The sequence below is a fragment of the Heterocephalus glaber genome, unplaced genomic scaffold (assembly GCF_053883595.1).
Source record: "Heterocephalus glaber isolate CG9 unplaced genomic scaffold, H.glaber_assembly_v1.0 deba00001164, whole genome shotgun sequence".
NCBI lineage: Eukaryota > Metazoa > Chordata > Mammalia > Rodentia > Bathyergidae > Heterocephalus > Heterocephalus glaber.
In genome coordinates, this window is record NW_028258205.1 from 160,570 (window position 1) to 170,353 (window position 9,784).

A 9,784-nucleotide genomic window follows, 5' to 3' on the forward strand; every position below is an offset into this window, starting at 1 on the left:
TGAATGGCTTGTTGCTTGGCTGGAACACAGCACACTTGCTCTATATCTTAGCACACAGTGCTGGTATTAGTATAGTGTCTTGTCTGATTTATGGATTTCTCCTGGAATGAATTTCCCCCAAATAGATGTTGGGAACCATGCAACTTTGACATTCATTCTGCCTATGAATGTATTCAGTGTTAGCCCCTGTCACCCAAGCTGGGATCCAGGCACGTTCTGGTGACTTGCCAGCCAACACGAAATGTTGCCTTCTCTACATTTGAGAAAGGGGCAGACCACACCACACTAATCAGATTCTTATATGCTTCATATTTCTGTACTGTTTAGAAGATGCAAATATCAGTAATATTCTCTTTGAGATGATAAAACGTTGAAATAGTTTTGCTTATTGATGGCCTGCCATATTTTCATAGAAATAGAGTTCTGTTGACTTGATACGTTTGCTTTCTTCCTTCTGTGGCAGTAGGGCAGTGCTTGTCTTGGGTTACTTGTCCTCAGAGATACTGGAATCATTGGACTAAGGCTTCTACCGTGTTGATGATCTACTTTTATAAGTGGTATGAATAGTGTGCATTTCTTGTTTTTCCATTTTGGTGAGAAAATACCAGTAGGTGCTGATGTGTTTGTGGAAAACTGGTGTAACCAAGAAAGCACACTTAGAGACATGCAAAATGGCCCTTTGAAGGTATTTCTCTGTGAAATGGATAGACTGTGCTTTTGGTGAAAGTGTTCCCAGTTAGACTGCGTCCTTTGTGAAACACCTAAGTATATGAGAGCTGGAACATTTGAGTTTTGTTTCTTTTCAGTTGTATATGAGTAGTAGTTTGAAAGAAGTCTATTACCATGCATAGAACAAAAGCAAGAATTGAATTGTCTTAGCTAGATGATAAAATTGTCCTGCCGGACAATTTTAAAAGAAACTTCATATTCCGAAGAGTTGAAACTCAGCATTTTGTTTTAAAATCTCCATTTTCTGATGTGTAATATTGACTAATATATCTAGTGTGGACTCAGTTATGTATCATCTTCAGATATATCCATCATTTGTTAGATAAACACATAGGTAGTGAAATTTAGACATATATGTATTAACCCACATGAGGAATGTGATTTTGAAAGCCACAAGAGTCTACATCTGCAAGTTGAGGCAAAAGACTGAAATTGAAGGATGTCATTGGTCCATTCGACTTACCGACCCTACGTTATCAGACAGCTGTGGCCAGGCAATAGTAATGGGTATGGTGCTTGGAGCAAGAATCAGACAGGAGAGGCACCAGTGATTTCCGGAGCCATATCATTCAATTTCTGCCTATATCCCAGTCGCAGCCTACACCACAGACACCTGCATACATAAATTACTCTACTGGAGAGGACTTTTCAGTTCAGATGACACACCCCTTCTGTTCAGCATTTCTGAGTAAAGTATCATATTTGGGTTCTGTCTTACTTTTCTCATTGCTGAAACAAACTACGTGACACCCAAAGTTAAAGGAGGAGAGGTTTATTTTAGCTCACAGTCAATAGAGGTTTCAGTCCATAGTAGGGCTGGCTCCAACGCAGGGTGGCACATGGCAGAGGGGCATCACAGGGGAGAAACAGTCCATGAAGTGGCACGCAGAAGGCAGCAAGTAGCAAGCAAGTGACTAGAGACAAGCAAGGACCCTCTTTCTGTCCTTTACATTGTATTCAGGGTCCCCACCCTTAGGGCAGATATCACTCACACCCTGGGTGGGGCACCATTAATCCTATCTAGAACTATGCCAAACCAATCAGTGGTCTCCTTTAGTGATCAGACACACTTAATCCCGGCATCACACACTCTGGATCCAGCCACCTCTGAAACAGCCCCACCTATTCCTGCATGAGGTTTTGGGGGCACATCTAGACGCAAGCCGTTACAGGTTCTCTCTTTAAAGGGAACTTTTCAGGGCGGGGATTTAGCTCAGTGGTTCCGCCACCTCCCTCGCAAGTACAAGGACCAGAGTTTGATCTCTGGTACTGAAAAAAAAAAAAAAAGGAACTTTTCCTGACTAAACATGATCTCTTAGATCAAAAGAAAATTTCCTGAAGCAGTCACTCAGAAAGTGTTCCCATATGCAAAAACCATAATGGTAACAGATGGAATTTGTTGTCTCTTTCTTAGTGGGAAAGTGTAATCTTGCAAACTTCAGATCCATCACGAACTTTCCCAAGCGAGGATGGTCCGGCCTTCCATGGTGGCATACTGAGTTTTTCATTAGCCACTGTCATTAGAGTCTTTCATTTGAGAGAAATCATGGCCAATTTAAGGTGAATTCACCACAGGTAAATTTTTGGAAAGCTTCCTGCTGAATGACCAATGTATTCAGTGGCCAAATACCAAAAATCAGTTCATCCAAAGCCAATCTATCAGATGATTAATTTACATGATTAATTCAATATATTGATCAAACACAGTTGTTACTCATTTTTAATATATTTTGGAAGTTGGCAAATATTTTAGACTTTGCCACATAAGGCTGAGCAAGGTCTTGGTAGTATATGTTGGAGTTGTTTTTGCAACTCTTTAAAAAAAATTCTGCCTTGCAAAAATAAGCTGCTGCTGATTTTGGCTCAAAGGCCATAATTTGGATCCCTTTTACATACAATATATAAAGTATCTTTTCATACAAATATATTATTCTTGATTATATGCAATTACTGCACTCCAGGTAGCAATTGCATATGACAATGAATATATCATTGTCATCAGCCTTTTTAGGAATGTTCAATTTGTCAAAAGTAAAAGTTACAGAATGGTGGGCCGGGGATTTAGCTCAGTGGCACGCGCCTGTCTCGCAAGTGCAAGGCCCTGAGTTCGATCCCCAGTACCTGAAAAAAAAAGTTACAGAATGGCTTATCATTCTTATAAATAGAAACAGAATTTCTGTCTTGCCATATGGTTGGAAATCATCAAATGATGGTCTCTCCTGTGTCAGAGGTGAGATGGTTTAGGGTTCAGTAGTAGGGTTAGTTAGCAGCTGTCCTGTAAGGATATCCTAATGGAAGGTGATAAGGAAATAACTTAAAGGTACTGATTTCCTGAATTGATCAAAATGATGTCCATTGCCTATCTGCCTTTGGATAGGTTCCTAAAATGAACTTTTTTCCATCTGGAAATTATGTAAGTCTATTAAGATGGCATTTTTCAATGACTTATTTAGGTAAGGTACTACATTGAAAGAGAAGGTTCTGAGAAATATTTAAAAGGAAGACTTTTGTGTAGGAAGGATCAGAATTTGTGCATTTACTTAGCAGACATTCATAAATGTGCATTGTATGCAGAGCCTTGTAGCCATGGAACTCACTCTTCCTCTCCTCTTTTCCCCTCAAAGGAGGACATTGGCCTGGGGGTTCATGGTAATAGCAGCCTTTCTCACTCTCTTGCTGTGATTACGGATTATAAAACCCAGATGCTTGAATTCTAGTCTGCTTATGTTAGCACTGGGTATTCTGCTACTGGGCTCCAGACAGAGAAAAGTTACAGCATTCAGATCACGAAAGTATAAGTGTAAGGCAAATTATAGTATTATACTTCCCAAATCATTTATATAAGTGGAAGAGAAATTTAGAGGGATGCAGTCAGTGATCCAAGGGAGAATGGCTAATGAGGGTATTTGAGATGGTCACGTTTGTAGAGGACTCTACAGATTACAACACACTTTTTCTTTTTTACAACTTTAAGAAATTGAATTTTTATTTTTCCCAGTTTAAAAAAGTATTTTTCTGTTTTTATTGATCAGTGATGGATAAAATTGAAAATTTTTAAAGGGGTTGTGACCCCAATCTCTGTCCACCTTCCATGGCACCCCTGAAATACTAGATACAGTAGTGAGGTTGGGGCAATCCAATTAATATGCATCCTGTATGGGTAGTTCCTGAGCTGGCTGGGACTCATTGAGGAACAGAGAGCTTGCCTAGTGTGCAGCTGGGTTCCCTCTTGAGCAGGGCGGTAGGGAGCATAGTTCTTGATGCTGTACCAGTCTACTTCTCAAGGATAGCTAAGATGCAGTTAAGCCTAAAGGAGAAGAAGATTCCTGATACGCGATCCAGGATTTTACATGTCAGGCTGGAGGCACAGTAGTGAGTTTCCTCTACAGGCCTGTAGACAAGCCCGATTTGAGTAACCTTCAAATTTAGCTGCAAGAAAGAAGTTAAATCTAGTCTTCCTTTCTTCACTGTCGTTTCAGATTAGATCATCTCAGCTGTCAGTTAGAGAAGGAGAGACATTTTGGATTCTGTTTGTACTGTCCTGGGTTTCCTGCCTCTCCTCCGCCACACCTTAGTTTCTACTCCCCTGGTGATGAAAAGACAGTATTCATTTGACGTCTTTTTCATATGCACAGTTTCACTTACATAGCAAGTAAAAGCATCTGATTTCTTTAGCCAAAAACAGCCTTACATTAAAGCAAGTCAGCAGAGTTGAGTACTTTGCCAATGACCGTCCAGCCTTTACCCTAGAAACATCAAGGGCACAGTTTAAGTGGAGCATTTTGAGATTTTACCTAAGGAGACAGAGGCATTTTTCTTTGCAGAATTCAAATGTGTTTTTCTTTTTTAATGTAACTACACCTAGCAAAGTGTTTCCTAGATTATTTTCTTTCTTTTTGAAAATTAAGTGACATAGGGCTGGGGATTTAGCTCAGTAGTTTCGCTGCCTGCTGTGCAAGCCCAAGGACCCGAGTTCGACTCCGGTACCAGAAAAGAAAAAGAAAATTAACTGACAGAACTTGGAAAAGGAAAGTTGTGTTTGTATGGGCCCTTAAGCAGTGGTTGTTGCTGCACACGGCTGCAAACCTTGTGATGCACATTAGATCCTGAGCCCAGATTCATTGTTCCTGTGCACAGACTGGGTAGGCATGAAATACTCTGTGACACTTTTTCAAACATGTATGTGCTTATTTGTGACTTTTATATTCTAAGTCAAATATTTGGCATCAATATTGTCTTAGAGAGAGGCATGTCAAAGATTAAAACTAGACCTATATCTCTCACCATGCACTAAACTAAAATTGAAATGGATTGAAGATCTAAATATTAAAATAGAAACTCTGAACCAGTTGGAACAGAGGTTAGGTAGAACTCTTGAAGACACTGGTGTAGGAAAAGATTTTAGGAACAAAACCTCAGTTGCCCATGAACTAGCAGAAACAATCAACAAGTGGGATCTCTTCTTATTAAGAGGCTTCTGCACAGCAAGAGAAACCACCAGCAGTGTGAAGAGACAACCCACAATGTGGGAAAAAATCTTCACCTGCTTTTCCTCAAACAAAGGTCTACTATGTCGAATCTATAAAGGACTTAAAAAGATCAGACCTCCCAATTTTAAACACCCAATCCATAAATGGGCATCTGAAATGAACAGTCATTTCTCAGACAAGGAAGTAGAAATAGCAAATAAATACATGAAAAAATGTTGAACATCACTGGTCATTCGAGAGATGCAAATGAAAACAATGCTGAGATTCCACCTCACTCCAGAAAGAATGGCTGCTATCATGAAATCAACCAATAACAAATGCTGGCGGGGCTGTGGGGAAAGAGGAACCCTGTTCCACTGCTGGTGGGAGTGTAGACTGGTGCCACCACCGTGGAAATCAGTATGGAGATACCTCAGAGAACTAGGACTGGAAGTCCCATTTGATCCCGCTATTTCCCTGCTGGGGATCTTCCCCAAAGAATTAAAAGAATCATATCACAGTGATATATGTGTGCCCATGTTCATAGCAGCACAGTTTGTAATAGCTAAAACTTGGAAACAGCCCAAATGCCCATCAACTGGAGACTGGATAAAGAAAATGTGGGTTTTTTATAAAATGGAGTACTACTCAGCCATCAAAAATGAGAAATTAGAGACATTTATAGCTAAGAGGATGCACATTGAGGCAATACTCTTAAGTGAAATAAATAGGACACACATGTGTAAATACCGAAGAGTTTCTCTGCTATGAGAAACTGAAAGTGTAAATAAGGACTAAATGTATAATAGGTCATGTGAAATAGGAAGAAAAGGGGCAAAGGGGAAGGAAGTGGGAGGGCTAGGGGAAAGGATAGAAGGGAATGGGATTAATAGGAGAAAATGGAAAAATAGGAACAAAATCTTTGTAAATAGGGAGGACTGAAGGGGTTGAAGGGAGGGCTGGGCAAGGGTGAAAAATAAGAACCAAGAGAGACTATGGAAAGGTGCAAATTTCCAATGATGAATGTCATTATATTGTATCCCTAAAATGTACCAATGATTAGAATGAATAATTGATAATGTAAAATAGGAAGCAAAGGTCCAAAGGGGTAAGGGTAGTGGAAGGGGCAGGGGAAAGGAAAGAAGGGAAAGGAAACATGATGAGAAATGGAAAAAATGGAAATAAAGTCTTTGTAAATAGGGAGGGGTGGAGGGGGCGAAGGGAGGGCTAGGAATGGGGAAAAAATAAGAACCAAGATGCATTATGTAAAGGTACAATTCCCAATGAGAAATGTAATTGTGTTGTATACCTACAATGTACCAATAAAAGAATTTAATAGAGAGAGGCATGAAGTGTCAGCACACCAAACCATTTAGAAAACAATTACTTTCAGTAATTTATATTCTTGATATTCAGGTTGGTGGAACTGGAGTTCTATTGTTTTGTTGTCTAAGTCAGCACTTTGTCCAGTGGGGCTCACTGCGCCCTTTGATACCGCACTGCCTGTAGACCCTGCTTCACCCACCAGCCACATGCAGCTCCCAAGTGCTTGAAATATGGCTGCTGTGCATGAAGAACTAAATTTTGACTTTTATTTCATTCTTATTAGCTTAAATTTGGATATAGCCCATGTAGCTTGTGTGCCATGCTAGGCAGTACAGCAGTATATTCACTTTACTACTTACAGGCCAGTATGAAAGCATTAAATTGTTTTTAAGGATCAGATAGAGTCCCCAGCTTGCCCTATAAAGTAATTGTGTCAAGTTGAGCAACTTTGAGATGAAGGATGTGCAGCATTTTGATAGAATTGACTGCTGAGGGGTTTTTTTATTCCTTTTTCACTCAGCAGATATCCACAAAGTACCTAGTAAGTGCTCTGCATTGTGCTAAGTGGTTAGAACATGGGAGATTGAAGGCATGTTCATTGCCTTCTGGAAATCCACCATGTAGAAAAGGTGAACTTTTATACAAGGCAGGAAAGAGTTGACGACAAGTCAGAGACGACTCCCAGGGCTCAGTCTTGAGTTGCTGGTTGGAAGGTGGCAGTATTCATAGAGCTGCGCGACCCTGGAGGAGGGGTCTGGACCGTGATGAGTTGAAGCATCTGTTAGACACCCCAGTTCCTGTCCCGAAAGTGATTGAATACATGGGTCTGCAGCACAGAGCCAGGTCTTGAGATAGACAGGTGGGAGTGGCCCCTCTTTGAAGCCAGGGCCACCCTGTGGTCCTCCAGGGGGACAATGTGAAGAAAGACCTGAAAGCCAAGAAAGGCCTTGAGACTTTTTCCAGTATTTATTAGGTGTGAAAACATTCTTTTCAACTAAATTGCCTTATACATTTAGGCAAAGACTGAAAAACAATTTAAAATATCTAAATAATAATCTCTGATAGGAATTTTACTTAAGTGATGCGTGGGCACATGTACAAGTGACTTTATGTCCAATTACTTAAAATCAGTAAAACAAATCAGTAAGACATACGTATTACATCTTTTGGTCCAATTATACACACAAATGACTGAAATAACTCATTATCTGGTATTTTTGTGCTCTGGAAATTAACACTGTCAAAGATGATGTACTTGGAACATCCAAAATAAAATGTTCAAATCCTTAAATTTTCTAGCATTAGAAATGAATGATGTATAAAAAATGGACTTTTGTCTGGGTCCTGTGAAATAGAGAATAGAAACTTGCTGTCCACTGGATTAGTATTCAGTTTTAAAAATGTGTAATAATTCAGCTGATCTGTTAGTTTTGTCTCTTCTTGGTGAATTCAGAGCGGGTATCACCAGCATCATTTTGTCATTGTCTTGCTGCTGCAAGGTCTTATTTTTTTTAATCACATTTATTATAAACTCCATTTTCTCATTCTGTGTTGTGCTAGGGGCTTTTCATTCTTTGCCTTCCAAAACAAAACTTTTTTGGGGAGGAGCTGGGAATGGAACCCAGGTCCTCTCAGGAGCTAGGCAAGTTCTCTACCACTGAGCCATGTCCCCAGCTGTTAAGAGAAATTCTTGGAAACAAAATACATCTTAATAATAAAGTCTTGGTTACAGAGATTTTTAAGGCTTGAAAAACCACTTTTAATATTAAAAGAAAAGATTCTCATTTATTTATTTTCTCTCTTCCTCTCCCTCTTTCTTTTCTTCTCATCTGTCTTTCAATTTCTCTTTAATGGGTGAAAAGCAGTCAGACCCCAGTGTGCCACAAAGCTACATTCTCACCTTGGGCACCAGAATTCTAATTTTCACAGAAATGAATTGTTAATGAGCCCGAGAATGGAGAGTTTCTCTAATTACAGCAAACAGAGTTAAATTTGGCCTGAAGGCATTTTCTGTAATTGCAGTTGGTTTAAAAATTGAGAAAGAACATTTGCTCATATACATTGGATTTTAGAAAAAAAGCCTTGCTTCTTTGCTCACTGCTATTAAAATATGGTATCAGAACGGATAGCAGACTTCACTGTAAGGAGGGTCCAAACGATTGACTTTGTAGAAATTGGTGCAGAGAAATCAACACCCCAAAACTGATGTGATGTATTAGGGAAAATAAATAATTTTTCTCATTTGAACATTGCTCTTCCCGTGTGATAGACAATGTCGATTGAAATGGCCCCCGAGACATGCTTACCGTCTCTTGTTCCTTCTTTGTAGACGCCTTCTGGGACTAGCCTGTGCAACGGGTGCTGCTGCCGCTCCCTCTGATGTATGTACGCTGAAAGCCGTAGACTTTAAAACTTGGCCGGAGGCCTGTAATGTTGACGACTTAGCTAATATGTATTGCCGACATAGAAGGGTTTTAATTTCAGAAGGTAGCTCGCATGAGCAAGGCACCACAGTTGCCATTTGATAGACGTTTCTGATTGGGAGTCAGTTGCTACCATGTTTGGAATGGTCCCTGCAGTGACTTCAAAAGCATAAGGTAAGCTCCATCCCAGATGCAGATGCACGGAAGGTCTTCTTGCCTTGTGAGTGTATTTGATAAGGAAAGTTGCCAAGCTGCCTGGTGTGCTAGGCCAGGTGAGTAGAGCGAGCAGACCGCATCCATCACCCCAGCACTGGTAGGGTCCAGACTGTAATTAGCCTAGGCGGCCCCTTTCTGTTCCTTAAGGCATTCATGTAGCATCCACTTCTTCATTCCCCAAAGTCAGTAGAGTCAGTCATTTAGGAATGTACATTAATAGAAACCTAAAACCTGGGCCTACCCTCAGGGATCAGAAACTGCATTTTGGGAAGGAAAAACCCAACTTCCAAGCGAGAAGTATAGAGGAACAGAAGGGGCATCGCAGAAGGCATTACCGAGTCAAAGTGTCAAGGCAGCCCTCTTTCCATGCCGCTTCATGGGTGCATGGACCATAGCTAATCGGCGGGGTTTGATTCCAAGTTCTGCGATTTACTCACTAGGTAACGTGAGGGAAGTCCATTTCCTCGAAAGGCTCAGTTTCCTCATTTGTAAGATGGAGACGGTAAGAATGCTACCTCACAGGGATGTAGTATGTGTGCTGCTGAAGTGAGCACCTCACAGGGATGTAGTAATGCCCAAAGGAATCATATCAGTGTATCAGCCGGATTCTTGCCATAGAAT

At 40.5% G+C, this 9,784-nt stretch overlaps 1 long non-coding RNA gene across 1 annotated transcript in view; it reads left to right on the forward strand.

Annotated features, from left to right (window-relative positions):
- Positions 1-9,355, forward strand: part of LOC110346987 (uncharacterized) — a 51,019-nt gene extending 41,664 nt beyond the window's left edge. The window contains exon 7 of the long non-coding RNA XR_002391294.2: positions 8,854-9,355. This is a non-coding gene — a long non-coding RNA (uncharacterized LOC110346987). The remainder of the gene's footprint in view (positions 1-8,853) is intronic.
- Positions 9,356-9,784: the final 429 nt, after the last annotated feature.